General features: G+C 44.9%; 1 protein-coding gene and 1 long non-coding RNA gene across 3 annotated transcripts in view; one reads left to right on the top strand and one right to left on the bottom strand.

Annotated features, from left to right (window-relative positions):
- SHROOM3 (shroom family member 3) overlaps nt 1-17,937 on the top strand; it is a 109,242-nt gene that overhangs the window by 6,829 nt on the left and 84,476 nt on the right. The gene's annotated exons all lie outside the window — the stretch shown is intronic.
- LOC135298543 (uncharacterized) lies at nt 484-17,735 on the bottom strand. Its single transcript, XR_010360546.1, has 2 exons — nt 17,622-17,735; nt 484-2,037 (listed from the first exon to the last, which is right to left on the bottom strand). It is a non-coding gene; the product is annotated as an uncharacterized LOC135298543 (long non-coding RNA).

The raw sequence follows: 17,937 nt of genomic DNA, 5'->3' as shown, positions 1-17,937 counted from the left end.
CTCCCCAAGAATGGGGATTTGCTGAGGCCTGGCGGAATGAGGAGCTTGGCTGACAAATGCTGTGGCCATGGCCATTTGTGAGCTGAACTCCTCTAGGAGTTGGTTTGTAGGATCAGCAGGGTCCAAAAATTTCCCAATACCTGTGGAGAACTGCTGACCCCCTGAGAAGGACCATTCACTGTAGCCCTATGGATGTTTTTACCTTGGTTTTATGTTGAGCTTGTGAGCAGTATTTATTTCCTCTATTGTGGTAGTGGCAGCAGGATAAAGGTAAAACTACAAACCCTTTAATGCTGTTAATAAAGAAATCTGCTTCCAGGTGGTTGGAATTTATGGTTGTGATACAGTCATGAGATGTAAATACAAAACCCCAAATGTGGGGATGGGTGAAGAGTGAAGCAAGAGCCTGGAAATGCGGCAGTGAGTTTACTACCTCATACAAGAATGATGTTGCTTCAGATTTATGCATCATTTAATACTGGATTTTAAGATTTTTACAATGGCACATAATTGCTGGAATAATCATACCCTTGGAAACTTGCAGTGGTGCCGGATCCATCATTGCTTTCTTTTTAAATTGTTCTGTAAAAATACATGATCTTTAAAGGAACGCCGCATTTAGAAAAGTGGATTGGTCCCCAGTGTCAGACCTCATGTTGTCATACATTGATTGATGACCAGTCTTGCCAGTGGAATGAGATAGATCCACATTTCTCAAATGCAGTCTCATAGAAACTGGGAAATGAGCTGATGGAATCCAGACCAAAGATCTGGCTGTTTTCCAGGGGCAAATACATGGCAAGACACATTCCCAGTTTCAAGAGAGGGACTTAAAATGGAGAAAAAAATGCGAAACATTTGGGCACTGAGAGGTGGGGTCATGGGGGGAATCTTCATTTTCTCAATGGTCCCTCTCCCCTCCCTCCTGCCCTGCTCCGTTTGGTGTTTGCTTAAAAGCAGTTGCCAGTGTTTGTTGAATAGTGTCAGCACAGAAGGGATGCAGCCACTGACCTGACTAAAAGGCAACAGCAAAAGGTTAGCAGAATTAGTCTTGTACTGCAGACTTGTATTAATAGTTGTATTGTGGGGCTGTTGGCACCAACTCTGCAATTAAATAAGTTGTTGGCACTCTTCCCTAGGTTAAATTACTATGGCTGTTCCCCCTGCTTGCAAGTCAATGAATACAACACTTTTGGGGAGGCAAGTTCAAACATTTTTGTTCTTTGGGGATTCTGCGCATTTGTGGTCTCAAGCTAAGAGGTTTCTGCTGGCTTTCCAAGCAGACCTCTGTTGTTGTTCTGTCTGTGCAAACAGCCTGTGCAAACTAATGCTGGAATAACCAAGCAGGGAATGAGGTGACTGAGGGAGACACCACAAAAGACTGATGGAGAAACAAATGCCCTTAGAAGAGGTTCTTGCTTTCTCTCCTGCCCAGATCCACAGATGTTTCCTAGCACTGGGCTGTTGTTGGAGAGGATTAGCTTTCCATCACAGCTTCATCAGGGGCAGCTTACCCTTTTTGCTAGGCCAAAAACACAGACAGGGAAGGGGAGGGACTCCCTGCTTCTCCTTGCCCATAAGTGCAGAGCAGCCTCTTTTTCCAGCCTGAGGCCCTGTTCCCTCTCCTGCTTTAGTCTGTGGCAGTTGGGCTTTGCCCAGGGGTCCCCACAATCCTCTGTGCCATTCTGCAGGGGCCACTCTCAGCAATACATGTCCACAGCTGGAAAAAACTTCGGATTTCCAATTTATTAACAGTTTCTTCTACTTTGGGAACAGAAGTTCTTGTGCTTCTTTCTGAGCTGCCTCTAATGTAGCAACACATTGACTTGCCAGCAGCACCTGTGTCCTCACTTGTTCACTAAGGGGTACATCCAAAAATCACTCTTCCCTCCATGTAGTCCAGTCCTTTGGAGCAGCAACCTGTAAAATTCAGGCACAAGAACTGCACGTGTTTCAGTGTTTCTTTTCCTGTAGCCAGTGTGGAAAGGCAGCAAGCCTGTGGGGAGACTGTGCTCTGTACAGTCTGAGCTGCGAAACCTGTACAGAGAACAAGAAGATTTCTAAGAAACTGGTGCTATGCAAAAAAATGTCTGGGCACAACCTTCACCTGTGCTTTCCTTAAGACTGGCTGTTATTTAACCAAGTGTTAGGCATTAATCATGAACTGCAGCTTAAGATTTCCCTGCCCAGCAGGGACATGGGTTTTTTCTGGTTTATATCACTGTTTCATGGAGACTGATGGAGAGTGAGCTGTGGACACACCAACAGAAGCTGGAGGTTTGGAGGAAGAAGTGAGCAGAAACAACAGTAAGTGCATTTGAATGACTCAGTGTCTCTACAACTTGTTATGTATCTCATCAGTTGCTGAAACAAAAGGTTCCTGTGCTGAAGAAAACTAGGGTGAGCATCTATTGTTCTGTGGGCTTTATTCTTCTCAGGTTGGGATCTTGTCAGCTCTCATTAGCTTAACAGGTTGAACTGTGTCACCCCTTGGATGGGAGACTTTGCAAGGCAAAGAGAAACCACACAAAGTGGCTCAGTCTGTGGTCCTGCTCCTGCTGAGTCAGTGCTGAATCACTGACCCCTGGGGGTTTGTGGGGAGAGGGGAGGGTGTGATGGCACTGCTCTGTGAGACCTTCTGCCTCTGGTGATGAGATATTATAGAAGCTCAGGGTGGCATATTGTACTAGGGGAAAAATGTGATGCCACAAGCTAAATTCCGGTCGGGATAAATCACATGCCAACAACAGCATTATCATCTTGATTTTTCCTGAATCACATTAAGCCCTCTTTGTAATTCACAGGGGGTTGTATTCTGCCCCTGTACTTTTGGTGACCAGTTGTGGACCAAGCACAATCCTCAGTCAAATGTCTTTGGTTAGTTGCTGACTTCAGCACTCCAGAGTGAGTCTGCTTCTCTTCAGGATAATTTGAAAAAGCATTCTCTTCCATTATGCCTGTGGCCGTGGCATTCCTCTGTGACTGGAGAGGAGCAGCTCAATCCAGTGGCAATTGGAGCTGAGTTGGCTCCCTGAATCCCTGTGAGAAGACACTGGCCAGCTTCACAGCAATACCTAGAAATCTGCAAGGTGAGATTATTGTGCCAGAGGATGGCTTTAAAGTACTTCCTATCAAGGTAGCTCGAGGCAATTACCTCTGTATCTGCTAAAAGCTGGGAATGTGGGAGCTGGGTAAGGAAGCCAAAGTTAGGGAGACACCTTTCTTCAAAGGAGAGATGACAGACTGGGCCTTTCCAAGCTCTGTAGCTATCCCTGCAAATTCCCTAGGCAAGACACACACACACACACACACACAAAAAAAAAAAAAAAAAAAAAAAAAAAAAAAGAGAGAGAGAGAGAGAAAGAAAAACTAAGATGGATAAAAGGAAAGTGTGGTTGTCTCTTAGCTGCTCAACAGGCAACCCTGAGATCCCTCTGGCAAGAGCAACTGAAGCTGAATTTGCCATTGTTTGGCTTGTGTCACCCAGCTGGTCGGGTCAGAGAGCTTCTCTGACCTGAGTCCACGAGTGATGGACAGGTCTGTAGCGGGCATTATCACAACATAATCACATGGAGTGAAAGGAAAACCTTGTGTGCCTTTCTTAACTTCTTCTCTCCCTGTTCTCCAAATCTTTAGGATAATACATCTTTTCTTATTTTACTCTGAATCCGTTAATGCTTCTGTTGTGTAATAAGGTTTTCTCAGCAAAATATGGAGAGTAGTAAATGGAATTCTTGCAAGGATCCCCAAAGATCTGCAAAGATTCTGTTGCACTGCTAAAGGAAGCATTAATCATGGTCAGAATATTTCCTGCTGGGTTGTAGTATGCTTTCTGATTTCCTCTGTCCCTCAGGCACTAGTGGAAATTCCATCTGATAAGAAGGTGTGGGGTGGTTTTTTTTTGCTGGTTTAAGTTAGCTAAATTGGTTTTGGAATGGAACAGAGGGTCTGTAACTTCTTAGTGGTGTTACTGCTCTTGCCAAAACTAACAGTGGCCAGGAAGAAAAATGCTGGAGACCCAAAAATCCTGGTCAGGAGGAGAACAGAGGAGGAATTTTGTTGTCCTGGGGGCTTATGAAATTCCTTTTCTCTTTCTGTATATCTGGATATATGTGTTCCTGGCTTGGGGGCAGTGCAGGAGGAGACGTGCATTTGGAGCAGGCAGTGTCAGGAGTTTGGTTGTTCACTTGTATTTACAGTTTGTATTTACTCACAGCATATTGATCATGGCATGAATACTAATTTTTAATACATGGAAAGCTTAAAGAACATAGAACTATGTAATATTCTAGGTTTGGTGGCCTGGATAAAGAGACTGGTTCTTGTAGACCCTGAAACAAAATCATGGCAAGATGGAAAGAATAGAAGAGAATGAGGGACTGGTGCTGAACTGACAAGTTTTGTTTGACCCTGTATAATAAAAGCAGGTGAACTTTGAAATGAAAATGATCACCGAGACCAAACCTGAAGTATTCTACTTTAAAAATGTCAAAGTTAAAAGTTTCAAGCCTTTAAAGTTATTCCTTCTTCCATGCCTTTTAGGGATCAACATCCCTTACTGCATTTAACCTGCATGTGGAAGCAGCCTTGTTCTTGCCACTGGAATCACTGCAGTTAAATAAAGATGCCCCACTCTTGTCTTTTAAACTAAAGCTCTGCTTGAATGTGGAGTAATTTAGCTCTCATCCCACCTATGAATGACACTCCTTATTATCTTTGAGGCTTATTTTGACCTTTTGTCTTCTGGTGAAATGGAGCTGACCCTTGCCAGAATCCCCCTTTAAGACCTTTTCTTAATGGTACAAGGGATATCTTAAGCTCCTAGGAAAATGTAGGTAGTGAAGAGGAATTTTCATAAAGGAGTGGATGTGATAATATCACTGGATATTATTCCTGTGCATGTCATATTTCTAATGGAGAAAGATACTTTCCTTTGTTATTATTGATAACTGGAGCTGAGTGAAAAATGGATTTTCAGGTCACTGGATGTTAAAAAAATATTTGCACTCATTTCAGATGGTTTGTTTCAATAACATTTTTAGTTTTGACAATTCCCAGAGATAGCTTCAGCTACTAAAATAAAATAATGACATGCTAATTTAAATTGAAAAATTGCACCTTTTTGTTTTAAAAATAATGACCTTCAGGCTGTTTGCTTTTTAATGGATATCTTACCAGAATCAGTGTGTGTTGGGAAGCGTTTTCACTATTAACATGACACCAACTGGATTTAAACACCTAAGTCATGTAGGCGTTAGAAAAGTTGTTGAGCAGTCTTTAAAGCAAAGTAGATGAGAACTGAATTTGCAGGAACACTCAGTGTCCAGGGAAGTTTCCCTGGTCCTTTCTTGAACACCCATAAAAAATCTGGCTTTCTCACTCAAGTTCCCTGTTGGCAACTGCTCTTATTTACTCACACCCAGAGCTGTCACCCGTGATGCCCTTCCACCCAGAGGGCATACTGTGGCCCTTTGCCCTTGAATGCTGCAGTTCAGAGAGGCAGGGAGGGTCATCCTGTGGTGACCATCACGCCCAGGTGTGGCAGGGAGACTGGAGTTCCCACTGCCTGAGCTGAAAAGCTCGGTTCTAAGCAGAAGCTTGTGTGAAGATGGGTAAGGCCAGGAAGGAGGCACTGCATGCTCAGCATCTGTGCTTAATCTGCCCACACTGCCCCGGCTGCCCTGCTTGTTATTTCAACTATTCCAAATAACTTGTGAGATTTGTCTCTAAGTCTAGGGATAGCACTAATCCAGGCAAAGAGGTTTTGGTAATGTAAGGCCTGGTCAGTGGAGCAGCTTGTGAGGGTGAAGCTGCTTTTCTTAAAGCGGGCGTATGCACGCCCATCCGGTACTTGTGTGCAGTGTGAGCCACTGGCTTTGTGCATTCTGGAAGTGTCTAAGGCTGGGCTGGACAGGACTTGGAGCAACCTGGGATAGCAGAAGATGTCCCTGCCCAAGGTACGAGGGTGAAACTACATGGTCCTTATGGTCCTTTCCAACCCAAACCACTCAGCGATTGTAAAATAGATATACCCCGTAGGCTCCATTTGCGTGGGTGCCATAGGTTTGGGTCACAGTGACCCAGACATCCAAATGTGCCTGTAGCTTGCCACCCCTTGCTGGCCTTTACTGGCTTGGTGGAGATGGCAGCTACCTGTCAGCGGGAAGGTCAGAGACCTGGTGTTGCTCTGGCTGTAATTCCCAGCACGAGAGGCCTGGCCCCCAGGAGCTGCCTCAGCCGCGGGCCTTGCCCTGGCCGAGGAGCCGCAGGGTTAGCTGAGGACAGCTGCTGCCCGGGGGTGTCTCCTGCCCACGGCACTTGGGAAAGTGCAGGCTGGTTTGAGAGAGCCTGGGATGGGTGCGTGTGTGTGCTAATGAGGCCCAGAGGTGCTGCCAGCCAGGCCTCTGCAAGGGCACTTTGCGCATGAGTGCACCAAGAATGCACCGGCTATTCAACGGTAATAAGTTTTTATAAGCACACGTTTCTGACCATGTCAAATTTTGTACCCATTCAGCTGCTAAAATCCATGGAATTTGACACTGGGGAAACAATCACATTTGAGAAGAGCTTGTACAAAAGGGAACTCACGTTGCTTCCCAGCTAGAGCCTGAGCAGTTGATTGGCTTTTCTAACACAATATCACGTATTTATTCCTTAAGCAAGATGAAAACTTTAGAAGAAGAAAGATTGCTCAGCAAGATTAGAATAGAAAACATTCTTAGAGAGTTGTATTTTCCATAAAGAATCATCTGCTCTCCACAACTGCAAAAGTAAAAGGACATTTTTTTTTCTTCCACCATTTTGGACAGCAGAGGTCTACAAACAGACAAATGGGGCCTAGTCCATTCTCAGCTCAGAAGTCCCATTATTTTCTCTAATATTACCTATGTGGGTAAAGTAAAACACACTCAAGGGTGTGATTAAAATGAACAAACAAGAAAGAATCATATTCCTAGAGGTCTTGTTGTCCCAATGCCTAGAAAACAGCAGCAGATGCTGATGTGCCCAAGAGGTTTCCACACTGAAATGAGGGGAATGTGATATCTTCTCCATTAGAAAAAAATCTCACACAATCTAAATTATGGAAAATCACTAGCAACAGAGACCCAGTAAGCATCAAGGAGTGACAGCCACCACCAGTGCACTAGCAACAAGGTGTCATCCTTGTTAAAGACAAGTCTCTTAGGCTGGCTCTCTTTGCCTTCCCAGATAAGTGTTGAAGTACAGGAGATGAAATCTTATTTCCCACACTGCTGGTCTGATATCAGTTTACCACAATAACTGCTCTCTGGAAAAATAAACATTAGCTCAGCAGAAGGCAAACTGCAAAACACAAAGAGATGGAATATTAAGGAAATGGTGAGCAGTCACTTGAGCTTGCACAGGAGCACTTAACTTTCTCACCCCAGGGACTGAAGTGAGGTGAGAGGAGTTCCTGGGACTCATTAACCACAGATCCATTGTTCATTGGAAGCTGTTGCTGTGGTGTGATCGATACTTCAAAACCTGTGTGGGAACTGACAGGAGATTAGGAACAAATAATAAAAGTGAGACCAGCTTACAGGCCTGATCTTTTCTGCACTGTGCCTTTGGGCAGTTTAATTCCTGGCCAGTGAGGAAAGCAGTGTGCTCCGAGAGAAGGGGCCCTGCAGCAGAACCAAGGAGCTGCTGCTTACAATCCAGTCCTACCTCGGGCCCTCACTTGTGCCCTCTTTTACCTAACCTCTGTTTTGGGGCCATTTGAGGTCTTCCTGCTGGCACACAGGAAGAGCAGACACATAACGCAGTCTTAGGTGTAGGTGATGGGCCATGGGAATAAGATGGACACAAAGGGGTTTTTGGGGTGTTGTCTAATTAAGCAGCAGGGTGGACACTTGCAGAGTTGGAAAAAAGGTTTAAAACTTGAAAGTTTCTAAACTCCACTATGGATGTATTTCCACAATAGGAAAATCTGCGTAATGAACGGTATTAGACAAGAATATTTTGGGGAGCTTGACTCCATATGTTTCATGTCTTTCTTTCTCTGCACACAATGAACTGTCTACATAAGTTCTGTGCCCAATTTCTAAACCTTCTGCTGAGGTAATGGAGCTAGACAATGCCAGGCCACTAGATATTAAAACTTGGTCTGTGTTTTTGGACTGACAAGGAAACTGTTAAGTGCTTTTAAGCATTTTCCTATCATGCTGTGTTATCTGTATGCATTTATTTCTTCACTGTCAAATAGTCAAATTCTGGTTTCAAAAATAGTATTTAAAAATCTGCAAATAATTGTATCGATGTGTCATGCTTTGGTACTTAACTCCAAATGGATTTCACCTGTATGCATTTGGGGACCTGGGCTTTTATTGATTTCTTCCTGAATGAAATAAGCTTTTATGGGACCATGAGGTACAAGAACACACCTAAACATATTGTGAGCATTTCAGCAAAAACCCTTGTTTGAAACAGTAGTTTTTAAACCAAAGCATAGGGCTGCAATTTTGCCAGTGTTTCACTTTTTTACTGGGCTAGGGAGAAGCCATATTTGGAGTTACACTAAACCTGCAGGTTCTCTGGCTGAGTTTCAGTCTGCCTTCCAGTCAAACTGGCATTTGTCTCCCAGTTCCAGAAATGTTACTGTGATGATGATGTGTGAAATGGAAACAAGACAATTAGCGTTTCAGACACGCCAAGCTGGCACTGGAACCAACTTACGTGAACTCCAAGGGAACAAATCTGACGTGGAGCCCATTCAGTGTAAACAGCAGTCTCAAAAGAGCAGCACGCCTTTATTTTCTGATCACGGTGGGTTAACGACTGCTTGTTAGTCCCAAGGTGTTCTCTCCTTCCCCACATCCATTCCTTTGGAGAAAGCAATGGGGTTTGCCCTTATTACTCAGATTAAGAGTTTTGACTGTGAAGTGATGAAGCATATGCTGTGAGCTATTTCTACAGCTTCATTGGCAAGTGGCAGGGCAAAATTGCTCAGGGACTGTGAGCACAGGAATGGATGATAAGAGCCTTTTCATTTATTAATCACTTTAATTCACATCTAAAACTCAGCCAGCTGAAAAATAACCAGCTCTGGAGAATGGGCACGTAGAGCGCAGCACGGTCAGCTCATAGCTCGGTCATGACATCCGTGTTTTACTACTTGTACGTTGGGAGGCTGTGCCAGGATTAATAACTCTGGACAATGCTGAGAAAGTGTTCATTATCTGCAGAAGTTTATTAGATTAACTGACTAGGAGATATTTTGTGGAGATCTTCACTGTGATTCTGCCAATCCCATGTTTTAAATGGAATATTAAGTGTTTTCAGTTGAACTACAAAAAATACATCACCAGTAGCTGGATGTTGAAGGGAAAAGATTAAACTGAAGGTGGGATTTTTATTTTTAATTCTTTTTTCCCAAAAAAAATAAAAGTTTCAGATTGGTTTATGCAGGAATTAATGACTTGTGAACCTGTGTTATGATGCTGAATGTTCACACATTTAACACATTTTTAGCTGTATTCTAAAAGTCTTCCAAGGCTTACATCCCCTGTAGTCCATGGAGATGGAGGTGGCTGCCTTGGGTAGATGGGCTAGCTGATGCTAGGAAGCTTGTAAGCTCCCACAGCCTTGGAGAGGAGAATGTTCACGGTGACAGACACCCATCTGTCCTTGCACCAGGGTTACCCTTGCTGCTACTTGGAGTGGAGGGAGAAGGAGAGGATTTAAAACATTTTCGTTCATTAAAGTATGACAAAAGACCTTATTCTGCCCAGGCATGCAGCCCACAAAGCTGTTTAGGGCCTGAAAGAATCAATTGAGGCGATCCAGCGGCAGCAGGACAAAAGACCTCGGGCAGTGTAATTAGCTAAGTACTGCATGCTGCTCCTTCAGTCCCCTCTCAGTTAATCAGTCAGGACAGGGATGGCTGGGTGCAAAACATCGCTGAGATCATGCACTGGCTGCAGTCACCTGCGCTCCTCTGAAAGCCGTGGCTGGCTTCTGGGGTTTATAGATTTTATCACTGATTGAAACCAGCTTCCCCACAGATGGACATCCAGACTTAGCAGTTCTTGTGACAAATGGTCACAATGCCAGTGGCAAGTAGAGAGGAGGGACTCCATCCCTGTGTTAAACACTGTTTAGCTCTGAAAACAAACACCAGCACAGAGTTACATATGCAATTTAATAGGGATCTCTAGGATCCAACAGGAACAGCCAAGAGGCCACCATGATCACTGTGCTGTTGTTGTACTTGGTATTTTGTCTCTCCAAGCAGTGAAGGCATTAATCCTGACCTCAGTAAGGACCAGAATGCAGGAGAGAATCCAACTGTTCAGGGTTTGTTCAAATCTGGGGGTCTGTCCTGTCAGCAAAAGGGAGATTCAACTAAAAGAGTCAGCTGGCTCTGTTCCTAATTCAGCTTGAGGAACAGATGCTGGGATTTTACTGGAACTGGTGCTCTGTGTAGCTTTTCAAAGGGCCAGCACTGTACATTTTTTAATTATTATGTTGGCAAGGGTGAGAGCAAACAGCAGCAATTCAATATCAGTGCTCCCCAAAGTCTCTGCTGGGACAGCTGGAAACTCACACTTAAAGTCTTAAGGTTTGTCGTTCCATTTCCCAGTGGGAATCTCCTGCCAGGCCCTTTGAAGGTGAGCTGGCCTTCAAAGCTCATCCAAGCTTTTCACAAGTTCACCACTGTCTGCTTTGATACAGACAAGGCCATACTTGCTTTTCACCAACTCACATAAAGACACTTCCTCAGAGAGTACTTTTAAAAATTTGGAAGCCTGGAGGAAGGGTTGCTGTTGGCCATCTGTAACCATAGCAAAGGAAATATCCATTCCAAGCCCTCTTACAGAGGGATTTTTTCCCTGAAAAATCCCTCTGTGTTGCAATAATGAGCAACACAGGACCCCGGGCAGTGCAAAGAAGTGCTCTTTATTGCCAAAACCATGCCAGTTTTAAGGCACAACAAGCCCAAGTGAACCAACCACCATACACCACGATGTGGACATGATGTGGACATGCAGCAGGCAGGCAGAATGTCTGTCACATCCCTCTATTCCAGCTGAGTCACTCCCCCTCAGCTCCCTTAGCCTAAGTAACAGGCCAGAGCCATGTTGCAAGGCCTTCCCTTTAAAAAGCCTTACCTATCAGTACCACTTCTGTATAGGCTTCATCCAAACCTCATGACATGGAAAAGGCATATACTGGATTTAGCAGGGTCAAATCCCTGGAAGGATATTAATGAAACTAATTCCAAACAGAGCAGTGTCTGCCGCAGTATTTCTGCTTTGAGGTTTCCAGTGAACTTTTTGTTCTTTCCTCTTGGAACTTTTATGCAATCTTCAAGTTCTCTGCAGCTTGTTTGTCTCAAAGCTGTTGTTGCAAAATTGTTTGCCAGAAAGGACATTGTCATCATTCACAGGACCTATTTTTAAATTCCACCAAGATTCCTTAAGTGAGAATGTTACCCCAGAGAACTGTACATCCCAGAGATGCTGCGGAGCCTCTTGGAGCCGAAACAATTGAGAGTGTATTCACTGAAGTGGTGGGGGGACCATGGGGAAACAGTGTAGTTACCTTCACTGGAATTTGGCCAGTGTCCCAGCTGCCACTAATGCCTCCACTCTTATGGGAATCTCCTGGGATTTTCATTAAAGTATAATTCAGCTTATAAAAACATGTGTCTGCTGCCTTATCCCCTGGAGCTACAGCAAGTAAAGAAATGCTGTTAGGCCTCTGTGTAGTGGTTGGCTTTAGCAGGCACATTCCCTTCCTTTCTAGTTATTCCTGCTCCTCTCCTTCCTCCTCCCACCCCAGGATGCAAGGGTAAAGCTTCCAGAGCATTGTGTAAACAGCATGAAGCAGGAATATGATTTTCCAATGCTTAAGGCTGAGGGTAAGAAAACAGAACAGCTCCTTGTACCCAGATTCATCATCACCACGTGTGTGTAACAATACCTCCAGAACCTGGCACTACATGCAAGAAGAGAGGAGGCCAGTGAGCCAAATGGCCTTCTCGTGATGCAGGAATTAGGGCTCATTTTGAGACAGATATAAAACTGGAGTATGGAATCTTTGAAATCCAATTCTTTCCTGACATCGAGGGCCTTTCACTGCCAAGAGCCCAACACATGGTTTCACATCACCCTTGCTAGTGGGAAACTCAGAGCTGTTTGTTCTGTCAGTTTATTTTCAATGACATTTTTGGAAACAGAAGAGTAGCAAAAAAAAAAACAACCCAAAACAAAAAACCACAAACCCCACCCAAAAAAACCCCACCCCAATCATGGAGAGAGCTGTGAGAAAAATCAGGAAATGGAGGAGGCAGGAAGGGAATGTGTGTGTTCAATTTATGTTTGCAGTTCTTGTGTGGGACTTGTCCCTGGCACAATATGGTAAAAGAACAATTTGAAACCCTTCCTCTAGAAAGGAATTTACATGTAATCCTGGAGATGCAGGGCAAGGTGTAAATCCAAAGCAAGCAGGAAGGAGGAAGACAGTGGGCAATGTGCCTAGTGTTTTTACAGGTCTGTTTACCTCATCCATCTCCGTGGCACCTGACAGCTCTGGAAACTTGGACCTGCCTCAACTTGAACTGTAGCTGAATTAAAATCTGTGTGTCTGCTGCAGCTAAAAATAGTTTTGCCAAAAAGTGTTTGGCTTGGTAAATGAATAATTGGCTTGGGAAATGCAGGTATAAATTCCCCTCCCTAAAATGTCTGGATAAGACATTTCCAAGCAGGATGTGGCCACTTCAGAGACTTCAGGCAAAGAGAGGGATAGGTGCTGCATGTGACTGTGAGAGTGGCTTTAGGGAGCACTTGTCCTCGTCACCCACATCTGAAGGGATTGTTTTAAAGGCAGAAGAGAACAAACGTCTTTCTTCTCTCACTCTGCCCGTTTCTGCACGATTATGTCTGTATCTGCAGTATGAAATGAACAAGAATGTTCCCGGAATGCTATAAAATGCCTTGCTAATCACTAGCTAAGCCTGCTCTTATCATCTTAGTTTCCAGATTGCTCCAGCTTTCTCTTGAGCTGGTGAAAAACCCTCCCATGCAGGTTAAAGACATTTTTGCTGACATGTGGACAGGGAATTTCAGGGGCTTTTGGGCAGTAGTTAAAGAATTGACACAGAGCACAACAAAATTAATTCAGTGCTTACTAATATGAACGTTCAATAATTTTTAGCAGCATAAGGTACTTTCAGGACAAACTCATAGGGAATGAGCTCTGAGCCACAAGATGAACGATACTATCAGGAAAAACAGACCTCAGAGATCATGCCTGGCAGAGTGGGAAGCACTGAAAGTTATCAGCCAGACAAACTGAAGGGGTCAGGACCCCTTTCCTCTCATTTTGTACATAGACAGAGGACTGCAGCCTTTCCTGATGAGCCTGCCTGTGTTTTCAGAATTTAAATTGATGAATAAGGTAAATACCACTTCTTAAACAGTTTATTCTTGCTTTCCCACATAATAAAATTTATTCAAGCATCTGCCTTTGAGCCTTTCAGATATTTTCTGTGGCTTAAGTGCAGCACTGCTGTATTTTCACAGCACCAGTAATAACTGCAAGATTATTTCCACTGAAAAATGAGTTGCATGGAAAAGCAGCTGTCCCCTGAATGTGGAGCAGCCGCGGGGTGGCAGCAGAGGACAGGGAGTGTGACTGCAGGGCCGAGGGGCCAGGGCTGGGTATCTCCCTCCTAGGGAAATGCTACCTATTGCTCCATCTCTCTCCTGCTCTCAGGAAGACCAGGAAGCACTTCAAGACATCCACACGGCCAAAGCAAGAACAGGCGCTTCAGTTTCCGTGCTCTTTTTCATTTGGATAGCCTGCTGCACAGGAATCCCCATTTTATAAAAATAGCTGTTGCACTTCCATCTGTGGAGCTGACCATCCCCGAACATCTTGGAGGTAAAAGAAACTGGGAAGAAGGTGGCAGGGAGGAGGGGTGACAAGCTGATCTGTAGGCAAGGAAAAGGAATCTCCCGGGCTGTGAACTTGGCATCTTTCACGAGCACTAAATTCACTTGAGAAGAACTTTTAATAATTACAGAAGGCTGGGGGAATGAAGAAAGGGTTTGCCAAGAGTGATGTGATGACAATGGCTTGGAGCGTGAAATTCCTCTTTTGTCCCGGCCCCGTCGCTCTGAGCCGCGCGCTGTTGCCGTCCATTCTCTGTGCGAGGGGAGCTCTGGCTGTGGCATTGTGCAGGGGCTGTGACCTGGCACTGAGTCAAGATGCTGGGGTGAGCCGGCTCAGCTCCCTCTGGAAAGCCCGTTAGCTTTTCTTGCTCATCCCTAAGGATGCCACAGTACTCTCCTGCCCTGAAGGACACCTCCCTGAATGTTCAACTGAGTTTTATTTGCTGTTGGATGCCCTAAGCTTTGATCTTCAAAGAGTGACTAAAAATGCTGATGTCTGATTCTCATTAAAATGAGGGAGAAGTGCATACCTAAATCCCTTCAGCAGCTATTGAATCCTGGCAAGAGCTCCAGTCGGTTCATCAAGCACAGCTCTGCTGCATGGTCTGTTTTTACTTCCTCTCAGATACAGACTGTTTAGTGGTTAATGGTTTGTGTTACTGGGCTCCGAGAGGAAGAAGAGCATGATAGAGAAGGCCAAAAGGTAAAAAGGCACATGATAGCATCATGAGGGAGAGGACAACTGCAGCAAACAGGAGAATTAAACCTGTGGAGACAAGTGGGAAACCAGAAATAATGATGGAAGGACATCCAAGATCACTTCCTCATGCTTGTGGGAAAGAGAACATTGCTGTGAGAGAAAATGCCCCAGTGCTGGGGACATGGATGGAATATTAAAGGTGAAGAGTCTGGTTTGGCATCAGCACAGTGTCACCTCAGTCAGAGCAGGGAGTGCAGCTCCAGAACTGCTGTGTGGTGCTTTCTGTGACCCTGGAAAAGTTACATAAACATGGCTCCTGTTTTTATTCCTCTCTAATTTAGGAAGAATTCTTCCTGCTGTCTCCCAATGGTGCTGAAAGGCCAAATTAGCTAATGGAAGGAAAGTTCTTGAGGATGATTACTGCTGTTTTCATTACTATCATTATTGCTATTTATAATAGGTATAATGGAAGTGTTAACATTGGGGAAGGGAAATAAGGGAAAGAGAAGTGGCAAACATCAAAAGCAGTAACTGGCCATGCTTGGGCCAAGGATCTGTCTGCAGGAAAGATAAGCACTACCTGTTCCAATAGCCAGTAAATCCCATAGCTTTAGGTTCACCTAATTTATGGAATTACCTGATTGCAGGATTTTCTTGACATTTCTGCTTTGAATCCATGTGAGCAATATGCCAAGGCAGGAAGTTCACTGCCTAATCATGTGATGAAAAAAACCCTTGACAACTGTCCTTTGAGAGCTGCTGATTGTCTCCTTTCTCCTCCACACTGCTCCCAGGTGTGTACATCTCAGCCCTATTTTCTTACCTGGGAATATTTCCAGTTACCCCAAAATGATACAATCCCAAATAAGTCTCCTGGCAGTTGGTCACCCTGTCAAGCCTCAGGGGGTTACAGCAATATAGGTCATAAAAACAAATATAAAAAAAAGTAATACAAAAGCCTGGGAAAACTTGTTAAACATCCTGTAGAGAAGGACATATTGCCATTTGTGCCTTGATTTTACAACAGCTAGGAGATTAAAGCAGTGACTGAATTTCCTTCTATGGTTGTTCCTGTGATGCTAGAGTTGGCTTTCCCAAACCTTGAACAGTTGTCCTTGGAGTAGGGAACAAATGCAGTTTTGCAGACACATCTCCAACTGGTCTGCTTTCCTAGATGGTGAGGATGGCCAGAAGGAGGTGACAGAAAGTACAGAAGATTGTGCAATGTGCAGCAAATAATCTGCCAACAGCAAAAGTAATGACTTATTCCTAAACTGATCCATTTGCACTCAGTGCCAAAGGGGACATTTTTAAGGTGGGCCAATTCTTGCATCTTTAGCCTTTTTGTGAGTGAATGGTAGTCTGTAGCATCCCACAGTTTGAGGGATACACTGCAACCACCAAGGGCTGTTTGGGGATGGTGTGTGTACTCTGCACGAGTGCCTCTGGGAAGGATTAGGGAACAGCTAATGCCACTGACTGTATATCCTAAGATTCATAGGGTTCAGGCAGTCCCTGAACAGCACCTTATCTCAGTTTTAGTAATTACAGCTGCTTCCACATGTCCATCTCCATTTTTGAGGGATACATGGCACTGAGTGAGGAGCACTGTGTGCCATGGACTCCACAGCTGTGAGGCAGTGTTGTCTCCCGTGCTGGGTGGCCACAAGTTTGACAGCCTCTTGCCTAGGCTGTAATGGGCTCTCTGTCAAAATGTTGTAGAGACTGGGTTTTTAATTACTGAAATCTTGTGAGAAATGTGAGGAAGGACTGTAAGGCTGGGGGCAGGATGGCAAAGCAGGGTGAAAAAAGGAATCCTTGGGTGTGTTTGGGGCAGAGCAGAAGACCTTTCCAGCAGACTCTTTGGCAAACAGCTATTTTTAACTCTCCCTTTGCAAAGCAAATATTAACTCTCAGCCATGTGCAGCCACTGGCTTTGTGTGCTCTGGAGAGGGGCGAGCTGTATCAGCTACAACAGAGGAACAGAGACTGAGTTCTTGTAGCCCCTTGAGCTGATATCGGCCGATAATTGCCGCAGACCAAACAGGATCAAGTTAACGTGCTCCAGGCCCCAGTGTTTGTGTCACCTGGTGCTATACCCTCTGTGGCATGCTTGGAATGGATTGTTTGCAAAAACCAAACAGCAAGCAGAGAAGTAAGGCTCTCTGATTGCCAGGAGCACGGGCAGGGTGTGTTCTGCAGGCTGGGATTGGAGCTGGAAGCAGGAAGCAGAGGAAGAACAGGACAAAGTGGTCCCTCAAAGGGCAAGCACTGCTCTGCCCCTGCACTGGCATCGCTGTTCTGCAGCTGACCCAGGTACACCTCGGTCCTTCCTTGCCTTGCTGTGGGCTGTAATCAACAGGAGGGAAAGGCAGGAGGAGGCATTGGTGATGGATTTATGCTGGCTGAGAGCCAGCTGGCTTTGCCCTGTCCTGCAGCTGCTCTTCTCCCTGCCCGGAGGCTCAGTCCATATGTCGCCCATGTGTAGCTAAGAGCTGATTTTGGTGCTGCCTTTCTGCTTGATCATCACAGCTTTTCCACATCTGTTTTCCATCCCTCTGTTTGTCAAACCTGCCCGGTGATCCTGGAGGGCTTGGGGCAGGAATTGTCCATGATGAGGTGTTTGTACCAAGCCTCTAAAAGTGGGACCTTACATGGCTCAAGGCATTACCCATAGCAAACATAGATTAGTTCCTCATCTAATACATACAAAGAGGGGTGGAGAAAATGTATTGTTAGTTTTGCCTCTTGTTACAGAAAAGATCCTGGATGCTTCTTGAAAGCCTGAATCCAAGCTGCATCACAGGCCCATCTTTCTTTGTACATTAGTTGAAAGAAGACTTGATTTTCCCTACCCCTTCCTCTTTTAAATGTAGAAATCTCTGTGGGAGCCTAACAGTTTTGTGCTTAAGAAGGTGGAAAATTATCTTAAGAGCTAAGCCTTCTTTCCTCCACTGGCTTAGGAATTTAGAGTCACCAAGAGGAATCAGGTGCAAACTCACCCAGGCATGTCTCCTTATCTCTTGGAGCCCAAGCCAGCAATCTGTTTTCCATTCACTTCTTGCCACTTTTTGCTGAGGGGCTGGCTGCTGAGATTAACCTTGCTCCCAGGACAGGAAGCAATCACACAGGAAATGGAAAGGTGTGGAAGTGTTGGAACCCGCAGGGCAGTCCTGGGAATGACCTTGAATCCTCACCACTTGTCAGTAAGTTGCATCCCTCCTGCACCGATCCCACTGGCATATCTGCAGCTGGATTGCAGCTTTGGTGCCCACAGTCACTGTACCATCTGTACCACTTGCACTTTCATTCTGAGTG

This window comes from Passer domesticus, chromosome 4 (assembly GCF_036417665.1).
Source record: "Passer domesticus isolate bPasDom1 chromosome 4, bPasDom1.hap1, whole genome shotgun sequence".
NCBI lineage: Eukaryota > Metazoa > Chordata > Aves > Passeriformes > Passeridae > Passer > Passer domesticus.
The sequence above is the reverse complement of the archived record's forward strand: the minus strand, read 5'-3'. Positions and strand labels throughout refer to the sequence as shown.